The sequence below is a fragment of the Carcharhinus amblyrhynchos genome, unplaced genomic scaffold, assembly GCF_965287045.1.
Source record: "Carcharhinus amblyrhynchos unplaced genomic scaffold, sCarAmb.v2.hapA scaffold_47, whole genome shotgun sequence".
Lineage (NCBI taxonomy): Eukaryota > Metazoa > Chordata > Chondrichthyes > Carcharhiniformes > Carcharhinidae > Carcharhinus > Carcharhinus amblyrhynchos.
In genome coordinates this window covers 2,342,361-2,353,141 of record NW_027649788.1, presented here as the reverse complement: position 1 = coordinate 2,353,141, position 10,781 = coordinate 2,342,361, and the positions used below count along the sequence as shown (strand labels likewise).

At 44.3% G+C, this 10,781-nt stretch overlaps 1 pseudogene; it reads right to left on the bottom strand.

Annotated features, from left to right (window-relative positions):
- Window positions 1-9,566: 9,566 nt before the first annotated feature.
- On the bottom strand, window positions 9,567-9,888 carry LOC145337381 (large ribosomal subunit protein eL42-like; annotated as a pseudogene).
- Between the last annotated feature and the right edge of the window lie 893 nt (window positions 9,889-10,781).

Below are 10,781 nucleotides of genomic sequence, written 5' to 3'. Positions count from 1 at the left end.
GGAGGGGTCTTTTTCTAGCTGGAGGTCTGTCACTAGTGGTGTGCCACAGGGCTCGATACTGGGACCCCTTCTCTTTGTAGTGTATATAAATGATTTGGAAGAGGGAGTCGGTGGTGTGATCAGCAAATTTGCTGATGACACCAAGATGGCTGGATTGGCGGGCAGTGAGGAGCAGTGTCTCGCAACACAGCAGGATATTGATAGCCTGGTATATTGGGCAGATACGTGGCAAATGGAGTTAAATCCAGATAAATGTGAGGCAATGCATTTTGGCCGGAATAATGTAGGTGGAAGTTATATGATAAAGGGTAAGCCCGTAAGGAGTATAGAGTTGCAGCGAGACCTGGGGGTGCAATTGCACAAGTCTTTGAAGGTGGCAGTGCAAGTGGAGAGTGTGGTGAAGAAAGCCTATGGTATGTTAGCCTTTATAGGAAGGGGTATAGAATATAAGAGCTGGAGTCTAATGTTGCAGTTGTATAGAACGTTGGTTAGGCCGCATTTGGAGTACTGCGTACAGTTCTGGTCGCCTTACTACCAGAAGGACGTGGAGACTCTGGATAGAGTGCAGAGGAGATTTACCAGGATGTTGCCTGGTATGGAAGGACTGGGGTATGATGAAAGATTGAAGAAATTGGGGCTCTTTTCCCTTGAAAGACGCCGACTGAGGGGGGATCTGTTCTGCCTCACTGGTTCATGTTTTCCCCACTGTTGGTTCATGTTGTGCCCCTGCTTCTCCAGGGACCAAGTCCCACTGGTTAATGTTTTCCAAGACTGGTTAATGCTTTGCCCCTGCCTCTCTGGAGACTAAGTGCGACTTGTTAATGTTTTCCCTTCTACTCCAGGGAGCAGATGCAACTGGTTAATGTTTTCTCCTCACTTCTCCAGGGACTCTGTCCGACTGGTTAATGAGGGGGGATCTAATAGAGGTATATAAGATTATGAAGGGTATCGATCGAGTAAACAGAGGTAAGCTATTTCCTATAATAGAGTCACGTAGGACAAGGGGCCATGGACTGAAGGTGAGCGGGGAGAGGTACAACACAGATATTAGAGGGAGGTTTTTCACACAGAGGGTAGTGGGGGTATGGAATGCTCTGCCAAGTAAGGTGGTGGAAGCAAACACGCTAGAGTCCTTTAAGAGTAACTTAGACAGGCACAGGACTGAGCTGGAGATGGGTGGATATAGGAGAACCTTCAATTAAGGGTCATTAGCATTGGGGTGTCCCTAGAAATGTAAATGGGTATAGTATGATAATAATGTTTTTCTCTGTTTTCATTCACAGGTTTGAAGTCGGTCCACCTCGTGTCCAACGAGGGGCATACACGCGATGGGTCGTACTGGGGCTGCTCTTGGTTGTTCGGGATTGGCCTAGTGCTTCATGTCGTTAGTGTGTGCCTAAACTGGACAAGATACTGGGCAAGACGACAGCTCAGTGACTATCGCTGATTGCTGTGCAGACACATGGATTTGGGCCGGTGTCTGTGGGAGTTTGCGCATTCTCCCCGTGCTTGCGTGGGTTTTCTCCGGGTGCTCCGGTTTCCTCCTACACCCCAGAGATGTGCTGTTAGGCTGATTGGCAGGAATAAATTGTCCCGAAATCAGTTTTCCCTCAATCTGGATGGCCATAAAACATTAGATAGGGGTCATGGGTAGAGAGGTGGAGTTGAGATGGCAGCGTGGGCTCGTTGGGCCGAAGGGCCTGTTTCCCCGGCTGATTTTGTTGTTCGTTCTTTGACTGGTTAAAGTTTTCCCCGACTGGTCAATGTTCTGCCTCACTGGTTCATGTTTTCCCCACTGTTGGTTCATGTTGTGCCCCTGCTTCTCCAGGGACCAAGTCCCACTGGTTAATGTTTTCCAAGACTGGTTAATGCTTTGCCCCTGCCTCTCTGGAGACTAAGTGCGACTGGTTAATGTTTTCCCTTCTACCCCAGGGAGCAGATGCAACTGGTTAATGTTTTCCCCTCACTTCTCCAGGGACTCTGTCCGACTGGTTAATGACTTCCACGATGCTCCAGCGGCTTTGGCTTTCTGGTTAATGTTTTCCCCGACTGGTTAATGTTTTCCCTGGTTGGTTAATGTTTTCCCCACGGTTGGTTAATGTTTTACAAAAGAACATAACAAATAGGAGCAGGAGTTGGCCATCTGGCCCTTCGAGCCTGCCCCGCCATTCAATAAGATCATGGCTGATCTGTCGTGTCTCAGTTCCACATTCCCGCCCTCCCCCCATAACCCTTAATCCCCTCTCTTATCAAAAACCCATCAACCCGCGTCTTAAAAATATTTAGCGAGGTAGCCTCTACCACTTCAACGGGCAGAGAATTCCAGAGATTCACCACCCTTTGAGTGAAGAAGTTCCTCCTCAACTCCGTTCTAAACCGCGCCCCCCTTTATCTTGAGGCTGTGCCCCCTAGTCCTACTGTCCTTTCTGAGCGGGAAGAGTCTCTCCACCTCTATCCCATCCATCCCATTCATCATCTTATACGTCTCAATGAGATCTCCCCTCATTCTTCTGAACTCTAATGAGTACAAGCCTAATTTATTCAGCCTCTCCTCATAGCTCAACCCCCTCAACTCCGGCATCAGCTTAGTAAACCTCCTCTGCACTCCCTCCAAGGCCAAAATATCCTTGCGTAAGTGCGGCGCGCAAAACTGCACACAGTACTCCAGCTGTGGCCTCACCAATGCCCTATACAGCTGCAGCAAGACCTCCCTACTTTTATATTCAATCCCCCTCGCTATGAAGGCCAGCGTCCCATTCGCCTTCCTGACCACCTGCTGCACCTGCTGGCTGGGTTTAGTGATCTCTAATGATAGAATGAGAAGACATTTGGCGCAGAACACCTGCAATGCAAGTTCGGTGGGAGATATTGTCTGAATAACTGGTGGCGTTAAGAGGGAGATTTTCTTTGCGAATTTCACTAATCCTGTCAAGATGCAGATTTAAACCACCCGTGATTACTGCTGCACTTTTCTCAGGAGCATTCTTTTTATCGTGATATACTGGACCCTACTTAGGAATTAATGCTCGGGGCCCTCAACTTTCTACTACCAGAATGTTCTTTCTTTTTTTATTTCCACCGTGATAGAAGCAACATTTTTGTCTTTAATGCCAATATAATTTCTTCATGGAGCTTTGACGTTATATTTAACCAGTAAAGCAGCCCCAGCTCGTGTTCCACCATGTGTAATCTTTTAGAATACTGAGTAGCTTTGGACATTCAACTCCCAGTCCTTGCACTCCTGACATGAGGTCAAGGCATGGGAGTCATGGTGGTTGGAGGGTAATGATATCACTTTCGTTTGCTTTCAAATATAGTCTCCAATTATGAATAAACATTGCATATAATGACGGTTGCTTAGTAAATGAAAAAAAACATTGATTCAATTTAGTCTCAGCATCTCGTGTATTCAATCCACAGGGAATTTATCCCGTTCTCCTAATGTGTGTGTTCTAATATAAAGATAGCAATTTTTAGAACACTTTTGCAACAGCTGTATCTCCATGGAGATCGAGGGAATGCATAAAGGTGAATGCACAGGGACGTGTCACGACAGATTTTAATTCAGAGGAATAACTTGCTCAGCAAAGGAAGAGGGCCATTCCACGCAGAAAATGCATCTACCTATTGAATTGGTCAGGAAAATATTCTATCTGTTGCTTGCCTTAGTTGGTGTTCCTGGTACGTAGGTAAAACACATTATATAGTGTAACTATGCATAAGCTTGTTTCTGCTTTCAATCTGTTTCTTGTCATGTTGCATTGCATGGAAGTGACAAAATTAGTTGGATTCTAATGAAATAAATAATCTGGAATAAGTAATAAATTATGTATTATATAAATAAATAAATTTATTTATTATAAATAAATTAAATAACTAATAATAAATAATAAATACATAATAATAAATAATAACTTTCCTGAATTATTCTTGTAGTCATGTTGTGTTGGAAGAACTATTTCCATCTCACCCATGACTTTCAGTTGTTGGATTCAGTGGAATATTGTTTCTGTTGATCCAAACATCGAAGTAGGGGGAAAAAATCATCAGGAACATGAATTTCCAAGGTGACGAGTTGGCAAAAGTTATACTGAATATGATGACCAATTCGAATGTGGCATCTGACTTCAGTAATGAGAAAAAAAAATGTTTATCAAGTTAAAATAATCTTGTGTTTGGGGTGGTAACTGGAGGGCAGATAAAGACTTGTCAATGGACAATATAATTCAATCTGGGAAGAAACTTCACTCATACTAAGGAACGTCAATGACCGAATTGTCTTGTAACGATTGATCTTCTTCCCCAAGTCTGGTCCTGATAATCATTAGGTCCTGGGCGCAGTGTTTTTAAGAGGTTATCTATACAAATATCATGAAATAAACATTAATATCTCTGATCATGTAATACTCAAGTTTCGGATGTTAAAACATGGAAACTCGCCCCAACTGATTTACTTCAATCTTTATTTTGTCCTCAGTCTATCTTTATTACAGCTGGTCTAATCTCCATTCCTTCCTCGCCGTGGTGAAAACTCACTCCGTGAACATTTTTTCACATTTCATAAACATTTGAAATACACTCCGTCCATGTATGTGTACAATACTTGAGAAGGATGTGAAGGCTTTGGAAAGTGTATAGAGGAAATTCAGAAGCCTGATTCCAAGCCAAACGAACTGTAGCTGTTTTGATGGATTGGAGAGAGTGGTCACCTGCGCAAAGATATTTTGGCCTTGGAGGGAGTGCAGAGGAGGTTTACTAGGCTGATAACGGAGTTGAGGGGGTTGAGCTATGAGGAGAGGCTGAATAAACTGGGCTTGTACTCGTTAGAGTTTAGAAGAATGAGAGGAGATCTCATTGAGACGTATAAGATGATGAATGGGATGGATAGGATAGAGGTGGAAAGACTCTTCCCGCTCAAAAAAGACAATAGGACTAGGGGGCACAGCCTCAAGATAAAAGGGGGGCGGTTTAGAACGGAGTTGAGGAGGAACTTCTTCACTCAAAGGGTGGTGAATCTCTGGAATTCTCTGCCCGTTGAAGTGGTGGAGGCTGCCTCGCTAAATATTTTTAAGACGCGGGTTGATGGGTTTTTGATAGGAGAGGGGATTAAGGGTTATGGGGAGAGGGCGGGAAAGTGGAACTGAGCAGCGACAGATCAGCCATGATCTTATTGAATGGCGGGGCAGGCCCGAAGGGCTGGATAGCCTACTCCTGCTCCTATTCTTATGTTCTTATGTCTATCATCTGCGGAGGAAATAAGGCTGAGACGCCACTTGATCTGGTTGTTCAAGATACCGAGGGACACAGATAGAACAAAATAATGAGAAATTGCTCCCAACTGAGAGAGCAGCAAAAACTAGAGAAGAGATGCAACATAATGGGCACAAAGTTCGAAAGAGAATGTGAGTTTATTTTCACTCAGACTGTTGCTGGAATCTGGATTGAATTTCCATGAAACAAATGATAGAGGAATATCCTTTCAAGGCATGGAAGGTGGAATCGGACACACCAAAGTGACACAGCAAAATGGCGAGTGGTGGCATGTAGATTATTAGAAGGAAATAACGGGAGGTCTGTTTGTCTGTCTAACGTCCATCTATCCATACATCACATATCTGTCTGTCCGTCCGTCTGGTGACCCACCCACCCGTCTGTCTGTCTGGTTATCTGTCTATTTATCTATCCATCTGTCTGACAACCTGACTGTCTGCCAGTCTGTTTGTCTGCCTACCTTTTTGTTGATCTATCTCTCTAAACATTCCTCTACCTATCTGTCTGTCTCTCTATAAATCTGCAATTATTTTTTCCCTCTCCTTCCCTCTCTCTCTTTGTTTCCAGATCACGCTCTTGTAGATCAAAACCAAAAAAAACGTCAAAACTCACATATGCTTAAGTCCCTCAACACCGTTAAAACAATTGTCATCGAATAAAACCACTGAGGAACATACTGAACTTAAATGGAGAATAAGTAATCAGAAAATAAGAACATAAGAAATAGAAGCAGGAGTAGGCCATCCAGCCCTTCGAGCCTGCCCCGCCATTCAATAAGATCATGGCTGATCAGAAGTGGATCGGTTCCACTTTCCCGCTTTCTCCCCATCACCCTCAATTCCCTTGTCTATCAAAAACCTATCTACCCGTGACTTAAATATGTTTAGCGAGGTAGCCTCCACCACTTCAACGGGTAGAGAATTCCAGAGATTCACCACCATTTGAGTGAAGACGTTCCTCCTCAACTCCGATCTAAACTGCCTCCCCGCCCCACCCTTTTCTTGAGGCTGTTCCCTCTAGTCCTGCTATCCTTTCTAAGCGTCAGGAATATCTCTACCTCTTCCCTATCCATCCCTTTCATTATTTTCTACGTCTCTATAAGATCCCCCCTCATCCTTCTAATCTCCAACGAGTACAGACCCAGTCTATTTAGTCGCTCTTCATAGTCCAACCCCCTCATCTCCGGTATCAGCCTAGTGAACCTCCTCTGTACTCCCTCCAAGGCCAAAATATCCTTGCGCAAGTGTGGCGACTAAAACTGCACATAGTACTCCAGCTGTGGCCTCACCAGTGCCCTGTACAGTTGCAGCAAGACCTCCCTGCTTTTATATTCTATCCCCCTTGCGATAAAGGCCAGCATCCCATTCGCCTTCTTGATCACCTGCTGCACCTGCAGACTGGGTTTTTGCGACTCATGCACAAGGACCCCCAGGTCCCTCTGCACCATAGCATGCTGCAGCTTTTCACCCTTCAAATAGTAATCCCTCCTACTATTATTTCTGCCAAAGTGGATAACCTCACACTTGCAAACATTGTACTCCATCTGCCATGTCCTCGCCCACTTGCTCAGCCTATCCAGATCCCTCTGCAGACTTTCCACACCCTCCACGCAATTTGCTTTTCCACTCATCTTCGTGTCATCAGCAAATATCGTCACCCTAAACTCAGCCCCCTCCTCCAGATCATCTATATAAATGGTAAATAGCTGAGGCCCCAGCACCGATCCCTGCGGCACTCCACAAGTCACCAACCGCCAATCAGAATAGCACCCATCGATACCAACTCTCTGCTTCCTATTGGACAACCAATCCTCCATCCACGCTAACACCTTACAACCAACTCCGTGCACCCGAACATTCTGTAGCAACCTTTTATGAGGCACCTTATCAAACACCTTCTAAAAATCTAAAAACACCACATCCACCGGTTCCCCTCTGTCTACCACACGAGTCACATCCTCATAGAAATCCAAGAAATTTGTCAAACACGACTTCCCCTTAACGAATCCGTCCTGCATAATTTGTAATATTTTGTCCTCCCGAACAACTCCTGCTTCTCTTCTCTCTTGCCCTTTTTTGCTATGAGATTTCGATGGTACGTGACACTTGACCATCCACATAGCAGCAGTTCCGCTGGAAATAGCCCAGTTGTCGTTTGTAGCGTGAAACAATACTGGAATAAAAATCTTCAGATCTTTGTACTCAACGAATCATCTTCCACTTTTTTTTCAATCCCTACTTCAGAGCTCCGCCAAACCATTTGAAACCACATGAAATGGTGCAGTACGGAAATAGTATATGCCATTGTTTTGCATAAATTCTTGAAGAAAAAACATTGTGTACATAGTTCCATTATCCAAAACAGAAGAATCATGTGCACCATGAGTTGCAAATATTTGGTGTAGATTTTCACTTTAACAATAGCTGTTACATTAATCATGAATTCTGCTCCCAAACAGGGTCGAAACGGCCATCCGTGACCCCCACAGTATGCATCAATCCTGCATACATAACTCAACCTCTATGATAGTTGCCTCTCTTTGCAACACAGATTGGTTAACTTTTGACAGAGCAGAGTCTCTGTCCCTCAACTGCTGAATCTGTTTTGGAGATTGGAAAATGTTTCCAGTAAAAAGAGATACCATGGGAAGACAATGCCTTGAATGGCAAATCCAAGAAAGGGAGATGACTCAACACATTCACAGTCTCGTTGTTTTCCCCTGTTCTGTGCACAATATGGTCCTGATCAGCTGGCAATGGGAAGAATGTATTTGGACTCACATAATAGATTTCCCAATGACTTGTGGTCTGTTTATAGGGTAAACGAATGACGATAGAGGTTCGAATAGAATCTTTCTACCGCAAAACGACAGTTAGATCATTTTTTGTCCTCGTGTGAATATTCCATATCAGCCTTTTTTTTCTGAAACCAATGGCCTTTCGGACCCGCCCTCCATTAAATGAAAATAAATCTGCCCAACACAGTAGCGCAATTCATTGTACCACAGGATACGTTCCCCTGTCTGATTCAAAGTGGACTAACAGATACGTCGATTTGAATAAGTTATTCAGATTCTTGGACTCTTTTCGCTCTGCACACAATCTATAATTGCACAATTCTAGGATAATGGAATGTGAGATCTGAAACTCATTTTAAAAATCTCCTGAGTCCCCCTGAGGAAACACTGCAAGACACATATTATCCTTGCATTTCCACTGAACTCAAACAGTTTGATTTTAAATCGCCCTCTATTCTTAGCAGTCTCTGGTCTGCTTACGTCGCCGTTTCATCTCTTTATTAGAAACATTAAAAATTCAGTTTCTATCATTCCATCTTTCTGGCAAGGCTGCACATTTCGGTCAGTTTTTTAAAATCAAATTGATGTCCCCCAGTCACATTTGCACTTTTCATGTAAGAGACTTCCCTTTCCTGAATTCTCCATCTCAATATCAGCGAATAGACACGGATGAATACTTACTATAAACCAGAATTCCAAATGGACATTGACCGAACTTCCTCTTAGTCTGCTTCTATACAGCCTTTGAATAATGTTCCCTTAACCTGTGTGTTTGTTTGGATGATGCAGCTTCAGAGCTTCTGAAATTGATTCCTTAATCTAAGAAGTTGACTCCCCACACTATAGTTTGAAAAGATGATGCCGTTATGCTGCATTTCCCAGAATACTGTCTTCATCCCTTGCCCTCCAGAAAGGAATCTAGCATTTCACTCATTCCTTCCTTCAAACCTCAACTCCACCACATGCAACACATCTGACGCTCCAATCTCAAAATGTTCAACTTTACTCACCAACCACTAGATTATTTTTGGTAAAAGCTGAGGATCGACCTGATAGATGTTTACACAATTATGAGACCAATCGGCAGAATGTCTTGTCAGAGTCTTTTTATCTCAGGGTATAAATGCCAATTGCTGCAGGACTTATTTTAAAGTCATAACGGGGAAACTTTAAAAGAGATGAGAGAGGCAAGATTTTTCTTCACAGAGAGGGTGGTAAGTACCTGTATTTCGCTGACGGAGGGGATGTCAGAAGCAGATGTAATAGCAATGGTTACAAAAAATCATCTTGACAGATAGATACATGAATAAACAGGGAATACAGAGATACAGGCTGCGTAGATGCAAAACAAAATCATTAGTTTAGAAAAGTATCATTTGTCGGCACAGGCTTGACCGGACAAACGACATTTCCTTTCCGGGCCTCTCCCTGTGTGTTTTTTTTTAGCATTTGAGATGTTTTATTGTGAATTGGTTCTCCAACAAACAAAGAATGCAGCTTAGAACTGGATGACTTGGCTCTTCCTCTGCTTATCTCCTCCCAACTCAAAGTGCTTGCATCTCTTCATGGCCAGCATTCTCTCTGACCTACAGTTGGGCTCCACACACTCCAATCTCAGCACAATCTTCTTTGTGGTCTTCGCCTTTTCCCCAAATATAGGTTTTGTCAGTCCACCATAACCTCTCTGCTTTCTGTCATAACATCTCTTACCCTGTGTGTATTAGGAATCCTTTCCCTTCTTGTACTGGGTAACCTTGTGGGGCTGGTGCCTCCGATTTTTTTTTGCAATATGTCCTCCGGGTCTTTGGTACGTTGACCATTTTCCCAAACCGGGCGGTGAGCGGAAAAAAAGCTCGGGCCTTTCCCTGTTCCTCTTCAATTTCAAAACAATAGAGAGTCTTCAATCACACCCAGGATATGATTATTTGCAGACATCCACCGAACTCCAGCCAACACAACCCTCCTCCCCTTCCTTCCTATGAACGTGCAGGACATAGAACACGTGTCCTTTTAACTAAGGTTTTGAGGTCATCGGGCCCAGAAACAAGGGACCATTCGGCCTGGGTATCATGTCTCACGGTGAAATAACACAGTTGCTGAGGCGACAGACAGGGCCGTGTGGTGGTACAGTTAATAGCACAGCAGTCTCCCCGCGTGAGGACCTGGATTTAGTTGCTGTCGTGGGTGACTGTGTAGAGCTTGACATTCTCTCCGTGTTTGCATGTTTTTCCTCTGGGTGCTTAGAACAAAAACAAAACAAAGAACAAAGAACAACCCAACACGGGAAACAGGCCCTCCGGCCCAACGAGCCCTCGCCGCCATCGTAACAAAGCATTTTCCGACACCTACCTTGACCCGTGTGTAGGCGTATGGTACCCCTATTGGAACCAGATTCAGGGGAGAATAGTTTAGGGACAATTTGTTACACCAATCAGCCTAACAGCACATCTTTGGGGTGTGGGAGGAAACCGGAGCACCCGGAGGAAACCCACACAACCACAGGGAGAATGTGCAAACTCCCACAGACACTGGCCCAAATCCATGTATCTGCACAGCTAGCAGTGATAGTCACTGAGCTGCTGTGGTGCCCATCTGCTGGTCCAGTTTTAAGCACACACAACGACGTGAAGTACTAGGCCACTCTCGAAACATCCAAGAGCAGCCCACGCACGACCCACCGTGTGCATGCCCCTCGTTAGACAACAAGGTGGAC